This window comes from Hyperolius riggenbachi, chromosome 4 (assembly GCF_040937935.1).
Source record: "Hyperolius riggenbachi isolate aHypRig1 chromosome 4, aHypRig1.pri, whole genome shotgun sequence".
Classification (NCBI taxonomy): Eukaryota; Metazoa; Chordata; class Amphibia; order Anura; family Hyperoliidae; genus Hyperolius; species Hyperolius riggenbachi.
The window spans coordinates 470,278,108-470,298,831 of NC_090649.1; the positions used below are offsets into that span (position 1 = coordinate 470,278,108).

At 45.6% G+C, this 20,724-nt stretch overlaps 1 protein-coding gene across 3 annotated transcripts in view; it reads right to left on the bottom strand.

Moving 5' to 3' along the window:
- The window catches only part of ESRRG (estrogen related receptor gamma), a 1,050,432-nt gene that overhangs the window by 768,676 nt on the left and 261,032 nt on the right, over window positions 1–20,724 (bottom strand). For all 3 annotated transcript variants that reach the window (XM_068232897.1, XM_068232892.1, XM_068232893.1), the window contains exon 3: window positions 9,064–9,163. The gene's annotated coding sequence lies outside the window, so the exon portion shown is untranslated. The remainder of the gene's footprint in view (window positions 1–9,063; window positions 9,164–20,724) is intronic.

Consider the following 20,724-nt stretch of genomic DNA (forward strand, 5'->3'; position numbering starts at 1 on the left):
GCAAATCTAGCTGCAAACAGCTTCAAAAGAATATGATTATTTCTCCCTGTGATACAATGAGGGCAGCCATGTTCTGTTTGTCACAGGCTGTTATCAGCTATCAGGAGCCCGGGTCGGGCTCTTCTGCCTCTACAAACATGGCCGCATGAGTTGGCCGGGGCTGCACAGTCCGCATACCCGCAAGTGCGGCTGCGCAGCTCTAGGGCCAACCCCCTAGATCCACGCTACTGAGTGTGCTGACAGGGTCATTTGCATAGTGCCCCCCCCCCCCCAGGAAGCCTTTCACTGCCCCTCGCCCAGTGACATACTCGCTTCTGGACAGGAAGTATGTTGCAGGGATTCCCAGGGTTTTCCTGTCACTCCACGCATGCGTGCCGCACCATCACCACCAACATTTTTAAAAGTCCTGCGTCGCCCATTGACTTACATTACTTCTTTCGCCGCTGCATTTCTGTAGAAGTTGGGGGATAACATACTGTTGACTTTGCGGAGACTTGGCGCCTGATCGGGCACTTCCGTCGCTACGCAACGTGGTAAGAGTGGTAGACCCCACCTCCTTGCATTTCCGTTTTGTTACAGGGTAACGCAGCGCCGGTTTCCAATGCAAGTGTAAGGGGCCTCAACAGAAGACCGTAAAAAAAAAGCTTTGTGTATGTATTTTTGTTTTTCTGATTGTATTTTTTCGGTGTGGGTGGGGCCGTGATCGCCGGCGCCGCGCCCGAGGGGGCAGAAATCCCCGGTTACACCTCTGCAGCAGCGGTGTTTATCTGTTTTCTCATAAAGCGATGTCCATTGGCCTTTAAGTCAATTCCATTCATTGCATTAGTGTAGGTTCATAGCGGGAGCAAAACAGCTGTCTGCTGCGGCAGATAATGAAATCCGGCCTGCAAGGGGAATCCGCAGACAAAGCTTCCCTCAAACGTCTAATCAGAGCTCGGTCTAGGGGGAAAACTCAGTCACATCTGATATACATGTTATCATCTCAGCTCTCCATAATTAAAATTATTGTTGCCATGGCGATCCCGGCAGTTTCAAACACCCACAAATAAATGCTACCCTATTTATTAGTAATATCAATCTCTCCATCAGATGCGGGGAATAAATAGGATGCCGGCGCCTAATCCTCGCACGGACGGAATAACCAAATAACTTTGCATGCGCCGGTTTATTTCTGGAAGGAAAATTCACCAGCGCAGGTTTTATTTTATTTTTTTACTAAGAGCGCGCCCCTCCTTGTAGGTGCTAAAAAGACGGTTGAGATTGGACACGGAGGGCTTGTTCATTTGGAGTATGTTGTCTTTCAAAAACACCTTAAAGAGAACCCGTCATAAGTACGCATTTTGCAACAGCCTGAATTTACATAACCAGCCTGGAACTGATTTTTGTCCTTATTTTAACGTAAACTTGTGAGGAAGTAAAGAGGTTAATCTAGATGCATACCTTAACCACTTCGGTACCAGCAGCCTCTGCTCCCTTAAGGACCAGAGGCTGCTGGTACACTAAAACGCTGCATACCGACGAATCGCCGCAATAATCCGCCACTCCCGGCAGTCACGCCGCTCTATCCCCGCCGCAGGCTGCTCTCTCTGCCGTTGCTATGACGGCAGAGCGCTGTGCGCCGGTCAGGAGCCGCTTTCATTGGCTCCTGACCCTGTCACTTAATGTAAGCCAATGGGAGTGGCTTATAGTAATGACAGGGCCAGGAGCTTACGTCCGGTAAGAACCACAGCGCCACCCGCCCGACGTACATTTAAACTGCGTCGGTCTGGAATTGGTTAAAGGGAGTCTGAGGGCTGGAACCCGCTACAGTGATTTTGTGAGCGTTTAGGGAGCGATTCAAAACACTAGCGATTTCCCTAAACGCTCAGCTAATGTTAATGGCTGGACCAAATTCCACTAGAGGGATTGCGATTACCAAAATCGCAAACGCAGGACATGCAGCATTTTTAGCGGTTAGCGTTTCTGCACTGTAAAGTATATAAACGCTGGTGTAATCGCTCATCAAAATCTACACAGAGCGATTTTGCTGGCGTTTTGAAATGACTGTACACTGTAAAAAAAAAATTAAAATTAATTGAAAGGACCCATCAGAATTAAAAATACTAATGGCTACACAATCTCTGGCAAAACGCTGAGGCCCCATTCACACTTTTGCCGGCCATTTTGGGAAAACGCTCAAACACTAGTGCTTTTGAAAGCGCTAGTGTAATAAAACCCTAAGGGCCCGTTCTTACTTGGGCTATTTGTGGTAATCGCCGCAAATCGCCCAAAAACGCGAAACGCAAACGCGTAGCCTGCACCATTTTCAGACGATTTCCCGGCAATCGCGTTTCAGTGCTATAGAAGCGCTAAACGCGATCGGGGAGAAATCGCTGCACTGTCCAGTGATTTTTCTGCGTGAAATCGCGGAAAAATCACTCCCGCAAAACGCTGGCAAAAATCGACAGCGTTTTGCGTTTAAGTGTGAATGGGCTCTTAAACTTTTTAAAATCGCTGCCCAAAACGCTCATGAAATCGCTTACAAAACGCTCATACAAAACGCTAGCGATTGCGATTAGTGATAGCCATTTGTAGTGAGTTCCAGGCCTGAAGCAAAAAAAAAAAAAAGGAACAGATACTCACCTGAGCAGAGGGAAGGCTCTGGGTTCTTAGAGCCTTCTGGTTCCTCCTATGGTCCCTTTGCTCTAGCGCTGTGTCGTTAGCATTCTCCAACTGATGGGTCAGAGACGGGCTGCTTTGTATTGCGCATGTACTCTCTCACACTGCTCTCTCGCACACTTGCGCACGCACAGTGCAAAGCCGCCCATCTTTGGGAGCACTCTGGCTCCTGAAGACTTCCAAAGACTCCCACAATGGCTATCATTCATAAAGCATTACTGCATGTGGTAATGCTGAAAACAGCTGACTTTACCGAGTACCTGGCAAAAATGTAAATTCATAAAAGCTGTTTCCGCATGATAAGCTGAAATTCCTGAGCAGTGCGGTAAATTACTGCCTTGTGCGTGTCTCAACGCATGTCACTAAATGTCAATTCATAAAGATTAGAGAAGGCGGTATTGGGACGGAGAATACCGCTTGCTTGGAGGAGGCGATAAGCATGCGGATAAGAGCAAAGTAGGCTGTGCAGGGAGAAAGTCTCTGCGAGTCTGTGCAGGGAGTTGGAGTCTGTGTGAGTCAGTCTGTTCGAGTATGTGCAGGGAGCCGAAGTCTTTGAGTCAGTCTGTTCGAGTCTGTGCAGGGAGCGAAGTCTGTGTGAGTCAGTCTGTTCGAGTCTGTGCAGGGAGCCAAAGTCTGTGTGAGTCATCTGTGCAGGGAGCCGAAGACTGTGTGAGTCATCTGTGCAGAGAGCCAAAGTCTGTGTGAGTCATCTGTGCAGGGAGCCGAAGACTGTGTGAGTCATCTGTGCAGAGAGCCGAAGACTGTGTGAGTCATCTGTGCAGGGAGCCGAAGTCTGTGTGAGTCATCTGTGCAGGGAGCCGAAGTCTGTGTGAGTCATCTGTGCAGGGAGCCGAAGACTGTGTGAGTCATCTGTGCAGAGAGCCGAAGACTGTGTGAGTCATCTGTGCAGAGAGCCGAAGACTGTGTGAGTCATCTGTGCAGGGAGCCGAAGTCTGTGTGAGTCATCTGTGCAGGGAGCCGAAGTCTGTGTGAGTCTGTGCAGGGAACCATAATTACAGCTTGTAACAAAAGAGAGATATTGCCACACTTCTGCTGTACTGCTCAATGGGCTGCAGTAATTTACCGAACTTCAAAGGCAGCTGTGAAAAGGTTTATGAATTGGCACACAAAGGTCTAAAATACCGAATGTATTTTCCCGCCCAGATTTTTTTACCGAACACACTTTTGTGAATGATAGCCAATGAGGTATTTGAACGGGGATCTAGTGCTGGAACGACAGGACCTTGAGAGGAAAGGAAAGGCTCTATAGGACTCAGAGCCCTCCCTCTCCTTAGGTGAGTATCTGATTTTTTATTTTTTTTAATTTATTTTTTTATCATTTGCTTCAGGCTGCCTTTAAAGCGGAATATAACCCAGCATTTCTTCTTTGCTCTAAAAAATTATTTACAGCATATTATATACAACATACAACCAGCATTTTTTTTTCTACTAGAACAACATTCAAAGGGTTACACACAGGACTTGAAAGTTCAGTGCAGAGAAATCTGGAGGCATTCTAAGTTTAGATAATGTTATCTTGTGTTTACTTAATTGTATCAAGTGAGGAATGTGACACATTCTCTGACTGTGCAGAAGAAGCTCCTGGACACAGACAGAAACTCAAAGCATTTCTGCCTTCAATACATAATGAATAAAACCAGTTATAAATAAAACGCAAAGTCAGCACTGAAAGCAAAAACTGTACTTTTGGGAACTTGTAATTTAGAAATGAATAATAATAATTATGCACAAATGCAAATATGATAACCGTATGGCATATAAAAAGTAGGAAAACATGTTTTTAATGAATATTATGTCAGGGTTTTATACCGCTTTAAGAGGAACTGTAGTGAAATTATCATAATGAATACCAATGTTCATTTTTTATAATATTCAGTCATACAGTGGTGTGAAAAACCATTTGCCCCTTCCTGATTTCTTATTCTTTTGCATGTTTGTCACACTTAAATGTTTCTGCTCATCAAAAACTGTTAACTATTAGTCGAAGATAACATTTAAGTGTGACAAACAGGCAAAAGAATAAGAAATCAGGAAGGGGGCAAATAGTTTTTCACACCACTGTAGATTATTTAGTCAGTGTTTGCCCATTCTAAATCTTTTCTAAAATCTTTTCTCTCCCTGATTCACATTCTGCAATTTATTACTGGTGGTGACATCTTTAGTTCTGCCAGGTGATCTGTACTGAATGTTCTTTACTGAGAGTTACATGCATAGAGGGAGATAATGCTTGCTTGGCAATTGGGAACAGCCATTATTTCCCACAATGCAACAAGGTTCACAGACAGCAAAGTGTCAGGACCATGGTCATGACATCACACTGTAGGAGGGGTTTCACCCCAATATCAGCCACACAGACATCCCTGATAATATCAGACAATGATATACACCAATAAATGAAATACAGAGTTGGTACAGAGTTGGCTATTCGAGAAAAGGTAAAGATTTCTTGTGGGAAAGGGGGTATCAGCTACTGATTGGGATGATGCTCAATCCTGGGATAAAGTTCCTCTTTAAGTTTTGTTTGCCTCACACTCCTGCAACAAGCATGCAGCCAGTGGAGTTACACCAGAGTCACAGCATCTGTTGTGCTGCTCATTCTGGGCCAGTGACTTATCTTATTACAGGCCGGGCATCAGCACAGAAGTCATTGTTTACTAGAGAATAAAGATGGCAGCCTCCGCAGTCCTCTCACTTCAGGTTCTCTTTAACTACCTGCCGACCGCCCCATGCCAATGGGCGTGGCCGCGGCGGCAGCCCCAGGACCGCCTATGCCAATGGGCGTCAGGTCCTGGGGCCAGCTACTGCAGGAGATTGTGTGCAGGCTGCACGCCCATCTCCTGCTTGAGGGGCGGAGCTCCGCCACGCCATCAGTCTCCGAGCAGCAGCGTAATCGCTGTCTATTCAACCAGTACAGCACTGCGATCAGCAGCATCGCTGCACTGGGGACATCCTTGTGACACGGCTGTCCCCCTAGGGCACTAGGCAGAAGCCGGCTGGGGGGAGGTAGGGGATTATAAAAAATAAAAAAAAAAGAAATAGTAAAAAAAAAAAAATCAAAAAAGCATAACAAATATTTATAAAAAAATAAATAAATAAACACAAGGGGGGCGATCAGACCTCACCAACAGACAGCTCGGTTGGTGGGGAGAAAAGGGGGGGGGGTCACTAGTGTGCTGTGTTGTGCGACCCTGCAGCTTGGCCTTAAAGCTGCAGTGGCCCATTACACAAAACATAGCCTGGTCTTTAGGGGGATTAAGCACTGTGGTTAATTCTCTTCCTCGGGACTCCGCCTCAAAGCTGTCTAAGAAGGCAGATTTAAAAGATCGATTATCCTAAAAAGGTCTCTCTAGGAAATAAGCCATATTCACCAACCTGAGGGACGTAATAGATTTTCTGAGCTTTTAGGGGCATTGAAGAGGCTGCCACGTCACAGGTAGATTCTACCACTGATGGCTGAGCGGATTTATGCCTTATGCAGACAGACTGTTAAGGCGTATATAGGAAATACCTCTTAATGTGATTAATCCATCTGTTCCAACACCGATCTGACTTGCAGGGGGTGCTGGAAATGCCTTTGTCACTCTTTTGATGTTACCAGAGGCCTCAAAAGGTCACGTGATCCTAAAGGCCGTGGTTTAAAGAAAAAGTATAAAAACTAAAGATGGCCCCTACTATTTTAAAGACAACCTAAACTGAGAGGGATAAAGAGGTTTCCTTTTAAACAATACCAGTTGCCTGGCAGTCCTGCTGATCTCTTTGGCTGCAGTAGTGGCTGAATCACACACCTGAAACAAGCATGCAGCTAATCCAGTCTGACTTCAGTCAGAGCACCTGATCTGCATGCTTGCTGAGGGGCTGTGGCTGAAAGTATTAGAGACACAGGATCAGCAGGAGAGTCGGGCAACTGGTATTATTTTTAAAGGAAAAATCCGTATCCTTCTCAGTTTGGTTTCCCTTTAAGGTGCACATACACTCATCAATTTTCTTATTCGATTTCTTGCAGATTCGATTCATCTGCTGGGAATCAATTTTTGATTCATTAATCAACAATGCAACTCTGCAGTTCGATCGATCAATCGATTGCCTGCTGCAATCTATTGGAAACTGATTTGCAGTGTATGGTAGGATTCGATTCCTTTTGAATCAATTATTCTCCAAAAGGAAACAATCGTGGAACATTGGGTGGAAATCTATAAATGCATTATTATTATTGATTTATAAAGCACCAACATATTCCATGGCGCTGTACAAATTAAGAAACAAACATGGGGTACAAAAGAATACAGACAATGACATACACCGATAAACCAAATACAGAATCGGTACAAAATACAGAGTTGGTAATTAAAGTGACAAAATTAATATGAATCCATGTATAACAAAGTCCAAGACACAAAAGGGTGAGAGAGCTCTGCCCTTGCGAACTTACAATCTAAAGCTCTACAGAAAGCTTTACAGAAAGAATGCAGAAAAAAATAAGTATTATTGTTATTTTCTATTTATTTAGCCCCCCCCCCCCCCCCCAGACCCCATGTGCAGCCTGGCCCATCAGTGCCAGGCAGCGCTGCGGGGTGGATCGGAACTCCAGATGACGTCACGACGTCGATGACGCCATCGCGATCGTCGTCATGGCGATGGGGGAAGCCCTTAAGGAAATCCCATTCAGAACGGGATTCCTTACGTGGCTACACGCCGGCGGTGATCGGAACTACGTGCTGGACGCCGCAGGGAGGGGGCATCATGTAGCTAGCGCTAGGCTAGCTACATGATTTAAAAAAAAAAATGTAACAAAAACTGCTGCGCCGCCACCCTGGCGCAGGTAATAGAACTCCAGGGTGGTTAATAAAGACACAGACGTTAGTATATAAGAAAGAGATGGTAAACAAATAAAGTGTTGATCAATTTTTGACCCAAATTAATTGAATTGGTCATTTTATACTGAAATCTATGCCTATTGTGTGGCACATGTCAGATAGATCTCTGTTAAAGGAAACCAGAGATGAACGCTTTGGTACAAAATAAACATATCCCCTGATAGATTTTACAAAATAAATACTATACCTGGTATTTTCGCTGCTCTGGTGTGCCGTTTCTTTGTGTTTTTTTAAACTAAAACTCCATGCAAAACAGTTCATCCGAAAAGCATATTATTTAGTGGGCTGTGTGCAAAATGAATTCACCATTTCTAAAAAACCTCTTATGTCTAACAAATATAGCTGCACCAGCAGCTCCTCCCATCTCATCACAGCTCTCTGTGATGCTGCAGTATACAGAACAGGAAAGCAGAGCCAGAAAGGGGCAGGCTTGGGCTTGAAAAGACATCAGAGAAGACAGACTCAGCTATAATGATTCCTGAGCAGAGCCAGACTGAATGCTCAGTCGGGGATTTTATCAGGGCTGGTAACAAGCAGGCTGAGCAGTGAAGGATGAAGCAGAGAGCAGGGTAGGTGTTTTCTCTAATAATCCCACTGATATATATGGTACAATACATGAGGGTGCTTAGTCTCTGGTTCACTTTAAATTTGATCTGACGGGGATCTATCTAACGGTCGAATCTAGTGGTCATCTAAGAGTGTATGGCCACCTCTAAAGGACCATGATCACAAAAAAATGGTAAAATGTAAAATACATGTAAACAAATACAAACAAGAAGTATGGTTCTTCCAGAGTTAAATAAGCTATATATTACATTACTGCTATGTTGATGTCACTTATAGTAGTTCTGACGGAACTGACAGATTTTTGACTAGTCCATCTCTTCATAGGGGATTCTCACTCTTTCATTTATTCTTTGCAAGCACTCCCTGGGATCTATAGCAAAGTACAGATCTATACAAAAATGCAGATACTCAAACTTTTATGGTTGCCGAATTGGCAACCAGTATAATCGCATGTGGGGAAGTACCACTCCCACTCTGCCTTTAGAATACAAGTGTAGTCACTTCTCCAAAAGAAGAGGAATTTTACAGATTTTATTTTAAATTACAAACATTTCGAACCCCCCAAACAGAGTGTAAAAACAAATAGCTAGTACAGGGGGAGCCCAAAAATAAAATAAAAAGCTAAAATCAGCATAAAAAGAAGGCAGGTGTAGGCTTACCTATGGCTAAAAAAAGCACTCTGAGTGAAATATTACCATAAGCAAGACTTATTTACAGGAGGAAGTGGCTTCAGAACACGAAACACCTTTTTTGTCTTTAAATTGTCTTTACTATTGAACGATTGTCATCATTGATGGTAAGCCTACATAGAAGTGAATGCCCTACCTGGTTCTCTTACAGAGGCTCCTGCTATCAGCCAATGGGGACCCCTGATCTGTAAACCTTCCACTAATGTACTGAGTCTGTCCAGGAAGTGTGCAAAGAAAACATCAACTGAACTCACCAAACGAAGCAGCACGAAGAATCCGAGTAGAGGCACAATGTTCAATACGAAAAGATGTATAGCACAGGAGGCTAAAAATGGGCTGCCAGGCAGAGAGGATCTGAAATTAAGAAGATTGAAAAGAGAAAATTAAAAATAGTCAAATATTTGTTTTTCATGGCATATTGTAAGTTTGAGTTGCAGTGATTTCTGCGCTGTAAGTTATAGTACAGTAATACAATAATAATCTGCATCTGGTGTTTCCTTCCCTCTGAATTAGGGCCAGCTTTCTGATAAGGCCATACAAGCCTTGGTCCAGGGAGAAAACTACTAAACTACTAAGGCTGGTTTCACACCAGGACGTTGCGTTTTAGGGGACGTTATAGTCGCATAACGTGCCCCTAACGCAACGCCTGATGCTCCCTGCTTTGGACGTCAGAGTGAGCCGCGTTGTGCAGCTCACTCTGGCGTCCTTGATGCCGTGATGCGTACTCTTGGACGCATGCGGCATCACGTGATCCCGCCGGCCAATCGCCGCACAGAGTGGCCGCTCCAGGAAGTAAACACTGCACGTCACTGAGTGCAGTGAATAATAATTAGCCATGTGCCTGGCCACTCTCCGCTCCTCCCCAACGTTACTGAGCATGTGCAAACAGTCTAACGCGGCTCTGCCGCTTATAAAGTACTGCATGCAGTACGTTGTCTTATGGCGCAGCGTTACACTGTAACGCAACGTGGGCACTGTGAACAGCCCATTGATTTTTCATTGCTGTGCGGTGGGGTGCGTTACAGGCTGCTCTAACGTGCACCTGTAACGTCCCACTGTGAAAGGAGCCTAAAAAGGTGAGAGAGCCCTGTCCTTGCAAGCTTACAATCTAAAGAAATAGGGAGGAAGCTAGAGATGGGGTAGTATACAATAGGCATATCTGGGTCAGGGTGGTTTTAGGTTCTGCAAAGTGAGCACAACTAGGCCAGAGGTTGAAGGGGGGGATGGCCTAAGTTAGAGCATATGCTTATTCCAAGCACAAGAATCGGAAGCCAATCCTACGAATATAAGCCCTTCTCTGAAACAGGTAATATAATACCTTAAAGGAATCGTCAGGCCAAAAAAAAATGAGTTTCACTTACCTGGGGCTTCTACCAGCCCCATGCAGCCATCCTGTGCCCTCGTAGTCACTCATTGCTGCTCCAGTCCCCCGCTGGCAGCTAGTTTCGTTTTTGCCAACCTCGGGGTCGGCGGCCCGCATTGTGTACATTTTTACGCATTTCCGATTGGTGCAGGAACATTAACACATACATGGGGCTGGTAGAAGCCCCAGGTAAGTGAAACTCGTTTTTTTTTTCTTTTTGCCTGACGATTCCTTTAAAGTATGGCTTTTAACCCAATCATTATGTAAAAATAAATACTACCACCTAACACATATTACTTAGAGACATTGAAGCAAAAAAAAAAAATTATGATATAATGAATTGGTTGTGTAGTACGGATAACTACTAGAACATTAGTAGCAAAGAAAACAGTCCATATTTTTATTTTCAGTTATATAGTTGTTGTTGTTGTTTTTTTTTTGTTGTTTTGTTTTTTTATAACATTGCATCATTCTCTAGTATTTGCAGTTTACACACTACTCAGCATTCTTAATCATTTTACAGAGCAGGCCAGTGAACTTTTGAACTGTTCTCTGCAGAAAAAAAACAAAATACAGTGACAGACACTTGAGATAATACGTTTCAGAAGCTCTCTGCGACTTTGAAAGTCGGAGAGATCAGTGGCTCTTTTGCATAGATAACAACTGGAGTTTCTTAAATAGAACCCGAGGTGGGTTTTACAAATCCTAATTGCATACAGAGGCTGGGTCTGCATATAATTCCCAGCCTCTGTTGCTATATTATATCCCCCCAGGCCCCCCCTCTGCGCTCTGCTGTGCGCCCCAAAGTAAACTGCTGTGCTAGCGACGCACAGCGTGTGGCCAGCAGGCTGTTCACTGTCACTCATGCCGCTCCCCCGCCTCCTCTATGTCACCGCTCCCCACCCACGTCCCTTCCCTCCCCGCTCATTGGAGGGTAGGGACACGGGCTGGTAGAGAAGGCGGGGAAGCGGCGGTTAGTGACAATGTACATGTAAACAGCCTGCTGGCGACACGCTGAGGTTTAGCAGAGCAGAGCGCAGGGGAGGGGGGGGGGTGTCGGGGGAAAACAGTATAGCAACAGAGGCTAGGCATTATATGCAGACCCAGCCTCTGTATGCAAATAGGACTTGTAAAACCCACTTCGGGTTCTCTTTAACTCTTCCTGTGCTGGAAACAATATTAGACTCGTATCTCTGCTGCTAATGTTTTATTTCTTAGCTGTACTACACATAACAATCATTATATCAAAGGTTTATTTTTCACTTCAGATTCCCTTTAAAGCGAAATGAAACCCAGCATTTCTTCTTTGCTCTAAAAGATTATTTACAGGATATTATATACTACCACCATTTTTTTTTTACTAGAACAGCATTCAACTAGTTAAACACAGGACTTACAAGCTCCCTGCAGGGAAAGCTGGGCTCATCTGAACTGGAGATAACATCATCTTGTGTTTACTTAATTGCATCATGTGAGGATTGTACACTTCTCTGAGGTCTTGTTCACATTGCATTCCGTTCGCGTAGCCATTAGTGTTGGGTGGTTTTTGCCGCATTTTTTTTTTATTCCCGGCACTTTGGTGGGCGATTGTTTTTTTAAGTGGTTTTCTACGCGTTTTTCCTGAGCGGTTTTTTAATTCACTCCGTGATGCAAGTCAGGAAGAGAACTCTTTGACCCGGAAAAGAATAAATACAATGTATTTATTCTTAAAAACACGAATGCAATCGCTGCACAAAGCGATTTTGTGAGCGTTTTGCATTTTTCCTATACCTTCCATTGCGGCAGAATCGCCCTGAAAATGGTCCACACACCGCTTTGCCAACCACACAGCGCACGACCCGCGCTAATATGAACCTTCCCATAGACATTCATTGCACAAGCGTTTGGTGGGCGATTTAACAAAAATCGCCAGCGTGTAAAAATAAGACAAAAAAGCCTGCAGTGTGAACATGCCCTGACTGTGCAGACACTCCTGAACACAGACAGACACTCAGAAAGCATTTCTGGGGACATTACAAGATGAATAAACCAGTTATGAATAAAATGCAAAGGCAGCTCTCAGAGCAAAAAAAATTGTACTTTGGGAACGTATAATTTCTAAATGAATAATAATACTTATGCACAAAAGCAAATATGATAACCGTATGGCATATAAAAAGTAGGAAAACGTGTTTTTATTGAATATTATGTCAGAGTTTTATACCACTTTAAAGGGGGTAATATCTACATGTTAGAATTTTGTGTTCACAGAGGCTTCCACTAATAGTCAAGATCAAAGTGGATAGTAAGGATGATCAATTAGATGCAAAGATTTCCAGAGTACATGCAGGATTATGTAAATTTGAATGCAAAAAAATGGACCAATCAATTTAAACCTTGGTGAGACTTGATTGGTCCGTTTTCAAGCTGAATACATTTGCATACACAATTTACATACGGTAATCCTGCACGTACTTAAAAATATTTGCATGTCATTGATCATCTGTAGTAGACAGCTCCCTGTACACTCAACTAATTGTGTCGGTCAGGCTAAAGAGCCATGACTTGGGCTCTATAGCCTGATATTGTTTTCCGTGACGAAGCCCTGTAAACAAATTCACTGGTCAACATGGCCAACAGATCAGAGAAGGATCTATCTGCTTGATTCCCTCCATACACTACACACAGATTTCCAATGGGTTTCAGCATGCCTGCCGGGTCTCCCAGTAATATGATCAAATCGGACAAATATGAATGCAAAAAAAAACCCTTATAAATGTATGGCCATCTTTACGGGCGAAACATGTTGGAATTTTAGCACTATATAACTGAGTGTATGTTAGTCTCAATGCTTTGCAGGGGGTACTTGCATATTAGGTGACTGTAGTAAAGTTACTGCTGGGAGCGATCTCCTAATAACATAGTAGCATACTTAGTTTAGTTGAAAAAAGACATCTGTCTATCGAGTTCAACCAGAAATAGCAATCTCCCAAGCAGCCTGGCCAGCACGATTAGTTGAATGCTAGTATTTGATCCTGACTATTAGTGGAGGCCTCAGTGAACTCAAATTAATGTGTACATGTAAAAGAAAGTCGTCTGAAAAAACAGGTGCAGGGGATTGCCGCTAGCAGAATATCAGTATAATTACCGATATTGTACTATTCTACCTAATTCTGATAGTAAATTATCATTAATCTTTACCGATAGTATAATATGAACTAATCTAACCCTACTCTCACACAGAACATTCCTACCATTGCCTAATACTTAACCTTCCATCTGCTGATGCCTAACCCTTAACCCTCCCTTTACCAATGCTTTAACCTCCCTCTACCAATGCCTAACCCTTAACTCCCCCTGGGTTTCCTAACCCTTAACCACCACTGATGGCGCTTAACCCTTAAACCCCCAGAATCCCCCCCCCCCCCCGGCCGCACCACCATAAAGCCACAAATAGCGGCAAAGAACAGTAATTTAGGTGCCATGAGGCGCCGGATAAGATAGCGGTCGCCAGAGCTAGCTGCTGTGCAAACTGCAGTAGTAAAAAGCGGGCGCTTTTATCACTGTCGGGATTGGCGGCACCCTTTTTTCCAGGACGCGCCAGGTGCCCTTTTTTTACGGCTTCAATATATAATCCCCTTTAAAGGGAATGTCCAAGCAAAATAAAAATGAGTTTCACATACCTGGGGCTTCTACCAGCTCCATGTAGCCATCCTGTGCCCTCGTAGTCACTCACTGCTGCTCCAGTCCCCCGCTGGAAGCTTGCCGACCTCGGAGGTCAGGGCCGAATTGCGTACATTTTTACGCATTACCGCTAGTGCAGGAACATTAACACATACATTTTTACGCATTACACCACTAATGCGTTAACATGTATGTGTTAATGTTCCTGCACTAGTGGGAATGCGTAAAAAATATGCGTAAAAATGTGTGCAATGCGGCCCGCCGACCCTGAGGTCGGCAAGCTGCCAGCGGGGGACTGGAGCAGCAGTGAGTGACTACGAGGGCACAGGATGGCTGCATGGGGCTGGTAGAAGCCTCAGGTAAGTGAAACTCCTTTTTATTTTGCTTGGACCTTCCCTTTAAGTAATATGTGTTAGGTGGTGGTATTTACGTTTACATAGCCTGATTTTACCAATTATTAAATAATAGTTTATATTTTAAAGTAATATTCGGAGAAGGGCTTATATTAGGAGGCTTCCAAACCTAGTGCTTGGAATAATTATCACCCTGATTCTCTTTAGCACTACATGTGTTTGCAGAGCGCATGCTTGCCGGAAAAGGAGAGTTTTGAAGGATCGCTTATAGATCTTAAAGGTTGGAGGCAAGTTAAAAGCGAAACTAGAAATTTTGACAACCGCTATTGGAAGAATAGCCCCAAGTGCCCAAATATCACACCATAGCCGCAATTTGTAATGGCGCCTACCTCCGGCGCCCCAACATTACCATGAAAACGGCAGATTGGCAGCAGAGTTTGGTTAAGATTAAGTATTGGGACATGGGGGGGCGATTAAGGTTAGGCATCGGGGGAGGTGGTTAAGAGTGAGGCATGGGGTTGGTTAAAGTACAACCAAAGCAAAAATAAACGAATAAAATACATTATTGTATCTATCTTCCTTCTCCTAAGAATGACATTTTAAGATACACCACGGTTTTATTTTATGTTTAAATGTACTTTTTAAGTTTTAACTGTTTTATTGTCTTTGCTCAATGACACATTCATTGAAGTATGCTAGAGCTAAAGTCTATGAACTATTGACCCTTTGTATCTCTTTCCTGCTCTCAGAAGCCATTTTCTGCTAGGAAAGTGTTTTAAAGTTGTGATTTCTTATCAGTGAGGGTCACACTGTAGTCACTTCCTGTCTGAGTCAGGAATGAGTCAGCCACTTACATTCTTGATATTTAACTCTTTCAGGCAGAGAAAGGGGGAAAAAAAGAGCACAGCATAGTTATTTGTGTGCTAGGCATGTACATACCCATGTCTATCTCATCATATCACATGTCACCTCGGGTATCCTTTAAAGAGAAACTCCAACCAAGAATTGAACTTTTTCCCAATCAGTAGCTGATACCCCATTTTACATGAGAAAGACAATGATTTTCACAAACAGACCATCAGGGGGCGCTGTGTGACTGATTTTGTGCTGAAACCCCTCCCACAAGAGGCTCTGAATACCGCGGTACTGCTGGCAAACTGCCACAATGTAACAATGTTCAGAGACAGGAAATAGCTGTTATTAGCTGTCTGTAACAGACAGAGCAGCTAGAAACAGCTAAATAACTTGCCCACAGTAACAATGTCACCATGTAATAAATGTCAGAATGTTAATCTGGGAGAGAAAAGATTTTACAATGAGCAAACACTGACTAAATCATTTATACATAATTATTGTAAAAATGAAGCATTTTTTTTACAACATTATTTTCACTGGAGTTCCTCTTTAAGGTAATGGTAAGGTAAGACATTGGTAAGGGAGGGTTCTGTGTGAGAGCAATGTTAGGTTAAATACATCCGGCAAGGGAAAAAAAAGGATCATTCACTTGGGGTTTCTTCCAGCTCACAGAAGTCTGTTAGATCCCATGCCGTAATTCTACTCTTCCCTTAGGAAGATCGCGACCCGCGGCCGGGAACTTTTGCACATGAGCAGACGCCCTGCACCTCTTGTGAACATGATTTCGTCGCTGGAAGTGCACTGTGCTTGGGCAGTGCAATTTTCTATGACCTGCACAAGCGCGGAGCGCTCCCAGCGACAGAAGCGTGATCACAAGAGGCACGTGGTGCGCCGCGCAGAAGATCCTGACCCTGTCACAGAGGCCTGGCTCAGAGTGGAACTAGGGCATAGAACCTAACTGACTTCAAAGGGCTGGAAGAAGCCCCAGGTCAGCGCTCCTGCTCCCGGTGGCTGCTATAAATTACATGGGATCCGGCGACTCTGACATATAGTTGCGCCGTGCCTGCGGGTCCTCTCTGTGCATGCGCAGGCTTCCTGGCTTCTTCCTCCCCTCTGCGCATGAACTGAATAATGACGCGCAGCAGAGAGAGAGGGGAAGAAGCCAGGAAGCCTGCACATGCGCAGAGAGGACCAGCAGGCACGGCGCGACTTTATGTCAGAGTCGCCGGATCCCATGTAATGGATAGCAGCCAACCGAGAGTAGGAGCGTTTACCTAAGGGGCCGATAAGTGTCTCCTCTTAACCAAATAGCCATGGGTATGCTTATATGCATACCCACTGCGTCTGCTCAGGGTCCCTTGCAGTGGTCCCCAGCCTCTTTTGGCCCAAGGACCGCTTCAGCACCAGCCAATTTTTCCAAGAACCGGGCAAGATGCAAGCATATGCGGGGGTGCTATTGCCCGCGGGGGGAGGGGGGGTGGATGGTCCGAGGGCTTGTTCTACAGGTAGGGTACACCAGCTCTACCAAACCACTATCTTCATCACTGTCAGCACTTTGGGAAAGATGTCTTCACACTGCACTGGGGCTGCTATATAAGGTACATCTGATGTGACAGGTGGTGTGAGGGGGGTACTGCCCCCCCCCCCGGGGACACCTACCATAAAAAAATTTAAATTTTTTTTTCCAATTAATAATACCCCCTAATATTTTTTAGAACAGATCTCCCGCATATATGATGAGGAGGAGGGTGTCCGTGGGTGGGTGGGTGAGGAGGAGGGTGTCCGTGGGTGAGGAGGAGGGTGCCAGTGCAAGAAAAAAAATGATCGAGGCACCAGCCGCGGGTAAGTGGGATGCGGGACGCGTGCATCCCATTACTACCTCCCTCCCTCCCTCCCTTGGAATCTGCCCCCCCCCGTGTCTCCCCCCTGTTTGCAGAGTACGCAGCTAAGCGGAGTGGGCTGTCGGCTTACCGGTATCCATGGACGCGTTCCAGCATCTGGCTTCCTGCTTCTTGTGACGTCACAGGAAGCAGATTGAAGCCGGATATCGGTACGCGTCCATGGATACCGGTAAGCTGACAGCCCGCTCTGCTTAGCTGCGTACAGGGCAGATTCCAAGGGAGGGAGGGAGGTAGTAATGGGATGCACGCATCCCGCATCCCACTTACCCGCGGCTGGCGCCTCGATCATTTTTTTTCCACCCTCACTGCCCACTGCTGCCCGGGACTTGGGGGCTCATACCGTGAATGCGGGAGAGCCCCCCAAAATCGTGACAGTCCTGACGAAAACGGGACGGTTGGGCCCTATGCTCACTTTTACCCTTCCATTCTTCTTCCCTCACTAGCTTCCAGCATCAGCTGCTCACCTTGTGCAGACTGAACTCTGTGGCTGGCAAGAGACCAGAGCGTCCCAGTCATCCTCACTGCTGCCTCCTGGTGTCCGTACAGACATAAAGCATGCTACATTACAATTAACAGACACTAGGTGGCAGCAGTAACAATGGCTGCAGACGGCTCTTCTCTATAGCTTCCAGCAAACTTCAGTGACACTTCTCTCTGCACTGTGATGACAGATGATACGGCCCAGCTCAGAGCAGCCTGTGGCCCACCAGTGGGCCGCGGCCCAGAGGTTGGGGACCCCTGCAAGGAAAGATCTGAGCAATTAAAAAAAATGAAATCTACTTACCCGTGGCTCATTCCAGCCCCTAGCAGCAGATCTGCCCCACTCCACAGCTTCAGCCATTGTCTCGCAGTGCTGAGGATGACCTCGCAAGGTTGTCCTCTACTGCGCCTGAGGAAGTGCTTCTGTCAATCAAATCCCCATGGTCGGAGTGTACTGCTCTGGACAACATGGATTTGATTGACAGCGGCATTTGCGCGGGCGCCGTAGAGGACGGCCCGGCGAGGCGCCGTCGGGTCTGAGAGCCAGCGGCAGAGAGTGAAGCTGCGGCGTGGGGCAGATCAGCTGCTGGGAGCTGGAGGAAGCCCCGGCCCCCGGGTAACTAGATTTAATTTTTTTTTAATAGCTTGGATGTGTCCTTTAAAGAGAGTATGAAGGCTAATAAAATAATTATTTTTATATGTAACGCAATATTACCAGTGCACTCCCGCAGCAAAACGAGGGCTTTATACACCCCAGATCCCGGGGCAAACACTCACGACTTTCAAAGTCCTGGATTTTGCTGCCCGGGGAGGCAGAGCTTTGAGCTGTAGCTTTGCCTCTACTGAAGTCAATCTGCTCGCAGATCTCCGCCTCTCCCCGCCCATCTCAGTGAAGGAAGACTGAGAGGGGCGGGGAGAGGCGATGATCAGCAGAGATTGACTTCAGTAGAGGCAAAGCTACAGCGCTAAGCTTTGCCTCTATCAGAAAGCGCTCCTTTCTTGGCTTTGGGGGTATAAAGCCCTCGTTTTTGCCACTGGAGTGAGGCGGTTCAGCACTGGTAATATTGCTTTACATATGTAGCAGATAAAAATAATTATTTTATTAGGCTTCCGACTCTCTACAGAGACACTGAAGTGTCCTAAAAATCAGCTTTTTATTTCAAAAACCTGTGTAACATTATTGCCCTAACTAAAACGCTGCATCCCCGAGGCTGAAATGTAACTAAATCCCCCCGTCTCCCCCTACCTCTCCCCCTGCAAAATCCATGACTTTCTTGGTCGTGGATTTTGCTGCTGGAGGAGGCAGAGCTTTCAGCTGCAGCTCTGCCGTCATGCGCGTCAATCAGCGTGTATCTCCGCCTCTCCCCCGCCCCTCTCAGTGAAGGAAGACTGAGAGGGGCGGGGGAGAGGCGGCGATCCGCGCTGATAGACGTGCAACGAGGCAGAGCTGCAGCTGAAAGCTCTGCCTCTCACGGAAGCGCTCCCCACAGATTGCCCCGGGGAGTTCGGGGGGATTTAGTTAGTGTCCAGCCGCGGGGATGCAGCGTTTTAGTTCAGGCAGGGATGTTACAGAGGTTTTTGTAATAAAAAGATGATTTTTATGAAACTTTAGAGTCTCTTCAAGTAGTATTTAAAGAGAATCAGAGACGAAGGGTAGCTAAAAAATGGAAAAAGATTGTATACATACCTGGGGCTTCCTCCAGCCCCATAAGCCTGGAACGCTCCCATGCCGCCATCCTGCGTTGCCTCTATTGCCGGTACCAGGTCCCGTCACTTCCGCCGGACGCGACCAGTTGTACGCATGCGCAGGGGCTCCCTCCGGCTTTGTACGCATGCACCTGTACAGTACGGAGGGAGCGCGCTGCGCTTGCGTCGACTGGCTCGGCTGGCGGAAATTACGGGACACAGTAACGGCGATAGAGGCAGCGGAGGACGGCGGCGTGGGAGCAACCCAGGCTTATGGAGCTGGAGGAAGCCCCAGGTATGTATAAATCTATTTCTTCCACGTCTCTGGTTCTCTTTAAATATCAGTATTATCTACCAATATTTTACTGCAATAATTTACACTTTTAAAATGATTTTCTACTAGCCGAAATTGGGCGCCCACATTTCCTTGCATCCCTTTTTCGTGCATGCGTTAAAAGATCTAAAGGAACAGATAATAGGAGAAATGAGCATTCATTTCGGAAAGTGCAGTAAATGTTAAATTAATAGGAAATCTGAACAGGATTCCAGACTTCCTGTGCAGCCTCCGGTGTCCAGCGCTGAGCCCGTTCCTCTGGATTCTGCACAGTCCAGGTTCCCATTGACTATGTAATTGTTTTATCAGTGACAGGCTGAGCGCGGTGACTGCGGGAGAACTTCAGCCACAGCTCCTGCGAGCGCCGCGCTCTCCTCCGCCTTCCCTGCCCGCTGCGACAGATGATATCTGTTTTCTCCTGTGAGTTTGAATTTGAGAGCCACTGAAGCTCGGCAACTGTATATTCTGGCTCAAATGAGCTGAAAATTGCATTCAATTTGAATTTCAAAACTGGGACGGGAGGGGAGAAAGTATCTCTCTTCTCAGCCTGGGAAGAATAACTCCTTCCAGGCGCTGCTCAGGATGTGCCGGGGCTGCGGACGGATTACGCTAGGGGTATCATAGCTCCCAACTGTCCCTCTTTCGCAGGGACAGTCCCTCTTTGGAAGCCCTGTCCCTCTTTCCTCCTCATTTGTCCCTCTTCTAGGACTTTGTCCCTCTTTCTATGTAAATATATATATTTCTCTACTAAAAATGTGTTTGATTGACTCTACACTTTATACCCATCCTTTAAAGAGACTCTGTAACAAAATTTTCAGCCTTAGTTCTTCTATCCTTTAAGTTCCTTTGCCTGTTCTAATGTGCTCTGGCTTACTGCAGCCTTTCCTAATTGCACTGTCTCTGTAATAAATCTTATCTCCTCCTCTGTCGTGTCTGTCGGGCTAAGGCTTGAATGTGTGGAATGTGCAGGGCTGCTTGTGATTGGATAGAAGCGATACACACCCTCTGCAGGCCCCCTGCAGGCTCTGTATGACTCACACACTCTGCTTATGTGAGCCTATCACAAGTTGGTTTGTTTGTAAACTCTGCCTAAAACTGGCAATTACAAGCCAGGATTGCAGCAGAGAGTGGCAGAAACAGCACAGAGGGGCCCAGGAGAACATAATAAATAGAATGGTATGCTTTTTGCTGTAAAAAATTTAGAGTACAGATTCTCTTTAAATTGATATATTTCTAATTTTAAAATGTTACTATGAAGGAAAATGAACCAGGATAGAAAG